The 8,669-nt window shown below is 47.6% G+C and overlaps 1 non-coding gene across 1 annotated transcript; it reads left to right on the top strand.

The window, feature by feature from the left end:
- Positions 1 to 2,043: 2,043 nt before the first annotated feature.
- On the top strand, positions 2,044 to 2,196 carry LOC128288423 (5.8S ribosomal RNA). Its single transcript, XR_008278748.1, has one exon. It is a non-coding gene; the product is annotated as a 5.8S ribosomal RNA (ribosomal RNA).
- Positions 2,197 to 8,669: the final 6,473 nt, after the last annotated feature.

Below are 8,669 nucleotides of genomic sequence, written 5' to 3'. Positions count from 1 at the left end.
ATCTGCCAGGTAGTCATATGCTTGTCTCAAAGATTAAGCCATGCATGTGTAAGTATGAACAAATTGAGGTGTGAAACTGCGAATGGCTCATTAAATCGATTATAGTTTGTTTGATGGTATTTGCTACTCGGATAACCGTAGTAATTCTAGAGCTATCGTGCAACAAACCCGACTTCTGGAAGGATGCATTTATTAGATAAAAGGTCGGCGCGAGCTTTGCCCGTTGCTCGATGATTCATGATAACTCGACGGATCGCATGGCCTTTGTGCGGCGACGCATCATTCAAATTTCTACCTATCAACTTTCGATGGTAGGATAGTGGCCTACTATGGTGGTGACGGGTGGCGGAGAATTAGGGTTCGATTAGGAGGGAGCACGAGAAACGGCTACCACATCCAAGGAAGGCGGCGGTAGCGCAAATTACCCAATCGACACGGGGAGGTAGTGACAATAAATAACAATACCGGGCTCTATGAGTGCAGTAATTGGAATAAGTACAATCTAAATCCCTTAACGAGGATCCATTGGAGGGCAAGTCGGTGCCGGCAGACGCGGTAATTCCAGCTCAATAGCGTATATTTAAGTTGTTGCGGTTAAAAAGCTCGTAGTTGGACTTAGGGGTGGGTCGGCCGGTCCGCCTCACGGTGAGCACCGATGCTGCTTTCGTCCCTATTGCGCGATGCGCTCCTGGCCTTAATTGGTAGGTCGTTCCTCGTATTTATTACTTTGAAGAAATTAGAGTGCTCAAAGGGCCTACGCTTGTATACATTAGCATGGGATAACATCATAGGATTTCGATCCTATTGTGTTGGCCTTCGGGATCGGAGTAATGATTAACGAGGGACGATCGGGGCATTACGTATTTCATAGTCGAGGTGAAATTCTTGGATTTATGAAGGCGAACAAGCTGAAAGCATTTGCCAAGGATGTTTTCATTAATCAAGAACGAAAGTTGGGGGCTCGAAGGCGATCGGATACCGTCCTAGTCTCAACCATAAACGATCTTGACCGAGGATCGGCGGATGTTGCTTTTAGGACTCATGGGCACCTTATGAAAATCAAAGTCTTTGGGTTAGGGGAGTATGGTCATAAAGGTGAAACTTAAAGGAATTGTGGAAGGGCACCACGAGTGGAGCCTGCGGCTTAATTTGACTCAACACGAAAACTTACGAGTCGGACATAGTAAGGATTGATGATGAGAGCTCTTTCTTGATTCTATGGGTGGTGGTGCATGGCCGTTCTTAGTTGGTGGAGCGATTTATGCGTTAATTCCGTTAACGAGCGAGACCTCGACTGCTAACTAGCTACATGGAGGTGATCCTCCGTGGCTAGCTTCTTAGAGGACTATGGCCTTTTAGGCCACGGAAGTTTGAGGCAATAACAGTGCGTGATGCCCTTAGATGTTACGGGCATACGCTGCTTCTGCGATGTATTCAACGAGTCTATAGCCTTGGCCGAAGCGGGCCGGGTAATCTTTGAAATTTCATCGTGATGGGGATAGATCATTGCAATTGTTGGTCTTCAACGAGGAATTCCTAGTAGCGAGTCATCATTTCGCGTTGACTACGCCCACGCCCTTTGTACACACCGCCGTCGCTCCTACCGATTGAATGGTCGGTGAAGTGTTGGGATCGCGGCGGCGTGGGCGGTTCGCTGCCCATGACGTCGCGAAAGTCCACTAACCTTATCATTTAGAGGAAGGAGAAGTCGTAACAAGGTTTCCGTAGGTGAACTGCGGAAGGATCATTGTCGAAACACGCCTAGCGAGCGACCCGTGAGCGCGTTGTATACAACATCGGAGGTGGTGCGGGTGCATCGTTACTGTCCCCACCCGCGTGTCGGGCGGCCGGTCTTGTCATCCCTTTTGCCCATTGGGTGGGGTGAGATGTCGGGATCAACTTCTTCGATGCAAAGCGAACAAACCCGGCGCGAATCGCGCCAAGGAATCGAAATGAAAAAGGGACACATCTCTTGTCGCCGCACCGTTCGCGGTGTCGATTAACTTCGATGATGTTGTTCTTTTATTGCAAAGTATATAGAACGACTCTCGACAGCGGATATCTCGGCTCTCGCGCCGATGAAGAGCGTGGCGAAATGCGATACTTGGTGTGAATTGCGAAATCCGTGAACCATCGAGTCTTTGAACATAAGTTGCGCCCCAAGCCATTAGGCGAGGGCACGTCTGCTGGGTGTCACGCGCCGTCGCCCCATCTAACCCGATCCCTCGGGACTCGGTTGGACATGGCGGCAAATTGGCCTCCGTGCGCTCCGGCCGGCGGTTGGCCTAAATTGAGTCCTCGGCGACATAATCGTCGCGACGATCGGTGGTAATCTTTGCAAGCAACCTCGTTGAGTCGTCTTGCGTTTGTCGTCGAGACCCTTAAACCCTTTGGCATCGCATCGCGACCCAGTCGGCGGGATTACCCGTGAGTTTAAACATATCAATAAGCGGAGGAAAAAAACTTACCAGATTCCCTAGTAGCAATGACGAGCCGGAAAAGCCCGGCTTGAGAATCGGGCGCCACCGGCGTTCAATTGTAGTCTGGAGAAGCGTCCTCGGCGGACCGGGCCCAAGTCCCTGGAAAGGGGCGCGAGAGGTGAGAGCCCGTCGTGCGGACCTGTCGCACCACGAGTCTTGTCTCTGAGTCGGGTTGTTTGGGAATGCGACCCTAATCGGGCGGTAAATTCCGTCAAAGGCTAAATCTGGTGAGAGACCGATGGCGAACAAATACCGCGAGGAAAGATGAAAAGGACTTTGAAAAGAGAGTCAAAGAGTGCTTGAAATTGTCGGGAGGAAGCGGATGGGGGCGGCGATCGCCCGGTCGGATGTGGAGCAGCGAGGCCGGTCCGCCGATCGGCTTCGGGCGTGGACCGACGCTGGCGTGTGGCGGCGGCCCAAGCCGGGCCTTTGATCGCTTGTGGAGACGTCGTCGCCTCGATCGTGGGATCCGGCCGCGCCGTCTCGGCGTGCTTGGCACTGCGTGCTCGGGCGTCGACTGCGGGCTCCCCATTCGGCCCGTCTTGAAACACGGACCAAGGAGTCGACATGTGTGCGAGTCAGCGGGCTGGAAAACCCGTAAGGCGTAAGGAAGCTGATTGGCGGGATCCCTCACGGGTGCACCGCCGACCGACCTTGATCTTCGAGAAGGGTTCGGTGAGAGCATGCTTGTCGGGACGAAAGATGGTGAACTATGCTGGCGGTGAAGCGAGAAACTTCGGTGGAGGCCCGCGGCGATCTTGACGATGCAAATCGTTAAATCGACTTGGGTATAGGGGCGAAAGACTAATCGAACCGTCTAGTGTCACGGACTTAGGATTCTTGCCTCACTATCCGTGCGGCCTTAGGCAGTTTCTTACTCCAAAAACGCCTAAGTCAGCCTAACTTCTACAAAAGAAGGATTCAACAGAATTTTTCCCAAAACACAACTTAAGCGAAAGCACCTTAAAGCCAAACAAGATGAAAGAAGAACGAGACAAGAACAAGCCAAAGAAAATAAGAACACAAGAGAGAGATTTGAGAGAATGCTCTCAAGAATTCTTATTGCTCAAAACTCAAGTGATTTACAATGAGGAAGAGGTCTCTTATTTATAGTTGAGCCTCTCCAAATCCAGCAGTACAAAATTAAGTACATCAATGGCTAAGATTAAAGGGCACCTACCACCAAATATAAAATCATATCTTCTAAGATTACATATCTTATCTAAGATATGTAATCTTATAAAATAATATCTTGTAAGATCATGTTTCCATATTTGTCTAACTTGTAGATGGGCCTTCAATCTCTTCAAGCAATGGCCGGTCCGATTGGGCCAAATAACCTCCTTCCTTCTTGATAGTTCACACAGATGTGTCATGGTTGCGGGCTCCCATGCGCAACCCGTGACATTCTCCCCACCAAATCTAGCGGCGCCCTCGTCGCGTCTTCTCGCATGGTATCGATCTATCTTGTCTTGGAATTGCCACAAGGCTTGAAGGTTCCCAACTCATCTCACTATCAGGAATCCCTTCCATCGGACTAAGTATTCAGCGCCCATGTGACGGTAGTACTACGTCGACCACACGATCCGCTTCAATGTTCTCGACCTCTCGATCATAGGCGACTTTTACCCCATTGGTGCTCGTTCGGACTTGCTTGATTTGGGTCTCCTCCATCTTCATGGAATGGCTTAAGCATACTCACATGGAATACTGGATGAACTTTAAGCTTTTCAGGCAACTCAAGCTTGTAGGCCACCTTGCCTACCTTCTTCACAATTCGAAATGGCCCCTCATACCACCGAACGAGTCCTTTGTGTAACCCATCATGTCTCAGAATCAGGTGTAGTTTGGCAAGCTGGGTCACCAACTTGAAATTGCACGTCCCTTCGATTTTGGTCCGCCCATTTCTTGTTGCGCTTACTTGCCTTATGTAGACAAGCTCTAGCTAGATCGTTTTGCTCTTGCCAATCCCTTGCAAATCGATAAGTTTTTGGATTCGATCTGCATAACGAGTTACAAGCTGCATTGGGTGTAGCGGTACATTGCCCGTCACTATCTCAAGCGGACTACGGTTCGTTGCCCCACTTATTGTAAATTGTATGAAAACCGGCCACATCCAACAACTTTGGCCAATCCTTTTGTGTTGCACTTACATAGTGTCGAAGATCGTCTCCAACAATGCATTCACTCGTTCGGTTTGCCCATCGGTTTGTGGATGCATGCTAGTAGAAAAGTTTAGGTCCGAGCCCATTAACTTGAACAACTCTGTCCAAAATCGACCCGTGAACCGCCCATCTCGATCATCGATGATAGATTGTGGTACTCCCAATACTTCACCACATGTTTAAGGAATAAGCGAGTGCCTCCTCGTGGGACACTCCTTGGTTGCGGGGATGAAAGTTGCATACTTGAAAACCTATCCACCACAACAAAAATACTCATGAATCCATCGATTTAGGCAAGCACGTGATAAAATCCATGGACAAACTCTCCCATGGGCGCTCCGGAATGGGCAGCGGTTGTAACAAACCAGCGAGGGCTTTCAACTCAACCTTATCTTGTTGGCATATTAAACAAGTTTTCACATAGGTCTCCACATCATCACCCATGTGAGGCCAATAAAATCGATCCTCAATAGAGCCAAGGTGCGGTGTACTCAGGGATGGCCAGCCCATTTTGAATCATGACATTCCTTCATGACTTCTTTTCAGAATTCCCATGTTGAGGCACATATAGGCGTCGCCCATGAGTGTATAGTAATTCTCCCTCGAGCCAAAATCGCCTTGTCTTTCCATCTCTAGCAAGCTCCATCAGATTTTTGGCCGTGGGATCATGGGACAGTCCTTCTTGAATGCGCTTTAATAAGGGACTCTCGGGTTGGCTTATCGTTGCAAATTCCATTTTTCGGCTAAGTGCATCGGCCACAATGTTGGCACTCCCCGGCTTGTATTCCATGGTAAAATCAAACTCGCTAGGAAAACACGCCAACGAGCACAGCTTGGACAACTTTTTCGGGTTAAGAAATAGCTATTTGCAACATTATCGAGTGAATACCACAAACACGGAACCCGACAAATAGTGTCTCCATGTGCGTAAACAATGCACCACTTGCGTCATCTCTTTTTCTTGGACCGTGTATCTTCGTTACTCTCTCGTTAAGCTTTCGACTCTCGAAAGCAATCGGATGCCCATCTTGCATCAACACCCTCAATCGCATACTCTGAAGCGTCATGCGTACCTCATATGCCTTTGAAAAATTTGGCAATCTTGATGCAGGCTCACTCGTCATCGCTTGCTTCACTTGGTTGAAGGCTTTCTTACACCGAGGGTCCCAATCCCACACTTTGCCCTTTTCAACAGTCCGTCAAGGGTGCGATGATCTTGGAATAGCCTTCAATGAAGCGGCGGTAGTAATTTGCTAATCAAGGAAAGACCGCAACTCCTTCACCTTGGTTGGTGGCTCCCAATCGGCAATTGCTTGAACTTTACTTTCATCCATTCAAATCGTGCCACCTCCCACAATATGGCCTAGAAATGGCACCTCTCGTTGGGCAAAGGAACATTTCTCCTTTTGACATATAGCTCATTTTCTCGTAGAGTTTGGAACACTTTCCCCAAGTGTCCCACATGTTCTTGACGTCTTACTATACACCACAATATCGTCAAGATAAACAACCACAAAATGATCCAAGAAAGGTTGTAATACCTTATTCATTAGGGTACAGAATGTGGCCGGAGCATTTGTCAACCCAAACGGCATCACCAAGAACTCAAAGGACCCATATCTAGTTACACAGGCTGTCTTGGGCTCATCCCCTTCGGCTATTCTCACTTGGTGGTACCCCGATCGCAAATCCAACTTAGTAAACCATCTCGCGCTACCAAGTTGATCGAACAAATCTGCAATAAGAGGAATGGGATACCTGTTTTTTATAGTGATTTTGTTTAGGGCCCTGTAGTCGATGCACATTCTCAAAGATCCATCATGCTTCTTTTGAAATAACACAGGTGCACCAAATGGGGCTTTAGATGGTCTAATGAACCCGGCATCTAAAAGCTCTATCAATCGCTTCCATAATTCCTCTAGTTAAATGGAGCCATTCGATATGGTGCCCTTCTTTGGCGGTTCGATGTTGAGCAACACTCAATCTTGTGGTCCACCTCCCTCTTTGGTGGCAATCTTTTGGGCAACTCCATGGGCATTACATCTTGAAATGACTTTAGCAACCGTTCCACTTCCTTTGGAATTTCCCCCTCAAATTTATCATCCATATTGTCTCTCAAGGTAGCTAGGTAGGAGACTTCATTTGACGGACTCCTTTGGCAAATTGGATTGCCGATAAGGTTTTTCCTCCATGCTTCCTTTCCTTTTCATTCTCACCATATATCGTTGATTTGCATCGGAGATTGTCATGTAGTTCTCGGAAGGGTGAATATCCGCATTAAGCCTATCAAGTAAACTTAATCCAACTACAAAATCGTAATCATCAAGTGGGATTACCTTAATGGTCGCTTTGCGATCCACTCGCCAAGTTTGAGTTCCACCCTTTTGCCACCCCATTATGGGAATGCTTTACGAATTTACGCTTTGATTAGTCCGAATCTTCCTCGATTCTAAGGCCAGTTCCTTTGCCATTTCTTTAGACATGAATAAATCGGATGCACCACTATCAACAAGTGCATTCAATCTTTTGCCGACTACGATGATGTCCACAAACATCAACCCATTGCTTGACTTCTCTTGACACCTCCTAATATCGAATTGAGGCTTTTGGTGTCATCTTGGTCTCCTTGCGTGCCTCCATGGCATGAAAAGCGGCTCTCTTTGGACAAACACTTATTCTATGTGGGCCTTGGCAGAGATAGCACTTCATTGGTCCTTTTCTATCCCAAGGCTTACCTTGACTAGACTTTGGGCCTTCGTCGCTCTTTTCCTTTGATCCTTGTTTCCCCACCATTGTCTTTTGGTCCCGACTTGGGTTTGGAAGAATCGTTATTATCAAACTTTCTTCCCCAACATCATAGAAATTTTACGCCTTTGCCATAGCTTGTCAATTCGGTGATATCTAGGCGGCGCAACTCTTGCTTGGCCCACATTTTAAACCATCCTCGAACCAATAGAATGCTTCTTTCTCATTCAAGTTTGAGATCTGAAGCATCAACTCATTGAATTCGAACATAATCTCGAGCGATTGCCTTGTTGCGTGGCCAAGCGCAACTTAACACGAGCCTCCTTTTCGGCATGTTGTGGATAAAGCGCTTCTTCAACTCTCTTTGGAACTCCTCCCAAGTTCCAATGGTGGTTCCTCCACGTTTCTCATCCGTGGACCTCGTCTCCACCACAAGAGAGCAACATCGAAAAAGTAAATGGAAGCGGTGTTTACCTTGGTGGCATCATCCTCAATGCCAATTGCTCAAAAATATTGCTCCAATTCCCACAAGAAGTTGTCCACTTCTCTCGCGGACCTAACTCCTTGAACTTCTTCGGGTTTTGGAACATCCACATGGCGTTGCTTGGTCCGAAGCCAACATCCCACTTCCCAGGCAGCCTTACAGATTACGGCTCCCCTTAAGCTCGGCAATCTCTTCTTTCATGGCGATCAACGGGCCTCAAGAGCTTCATCCTCCTGTCGGTTTGTCCGAAGTGGATCGAGGGAGTCCAACACAAACTCCTTGCTATCTTCCTCGGTTCCTCCATACGGGTTAGGACCTCTTGAGTGTCTCCTTCATGTCACCAACGGACTCCTCGAGATTGACCACTCGAATCTCCAAGCTCGACAAACATATCCTCGATCGACTAGCCTTTCTAGCCCTCCCACGGGTCTCCATTGGCTCATTCGATCAACAACTTCTTTCGACATATCTCAAAAGTGCTTTCGAACCGGCTCGATACCAAGCATCACGGACTTAGGATTCTTGCCTCACTATCCGTGCGGCCTTAGGCGATTTCTTACTCCAAAAATGCCTAAGTCATTAACTTCTACAAAGAAGGATTCAACAAATTTTCCCAAAACACAACTTAAGCGAAAGCACCTTAAAAGCCAAACAAGATGAAAGAAGAATGAGACAAGAACAAGCCAAAGAAAATAAGAACACAAGAGAGAAATTTGAGAGAATGCTCTCAAAATTCTTATTGCTCAAAACTCAAGTGATTTACAATGAGGAAGAGGTCTCTTATTTATAGTTGAG

The sequence above is a fragment of the Gossypium arboreum genome, unplaced genomic scaffold (genome assembly GCF_025698485.1).
Source record: "Gossypium arboreum isolate Shixiya-1 unplaced genomic scaffold, ASM2569848v2 Contig00213, whole genome shotgun sequence".
NCBI lineage: Eukaryota > Viridiplantae > Streptophyta > Magnoliopsida > Malvales > Malvaceae > Gossypium > Gossypium arboreum.
The sequence above is the reverse complement of the archived record's forward strand: the minus strand, read 5'-3'. Positions and strand labels throughout refer to the sequence as shown.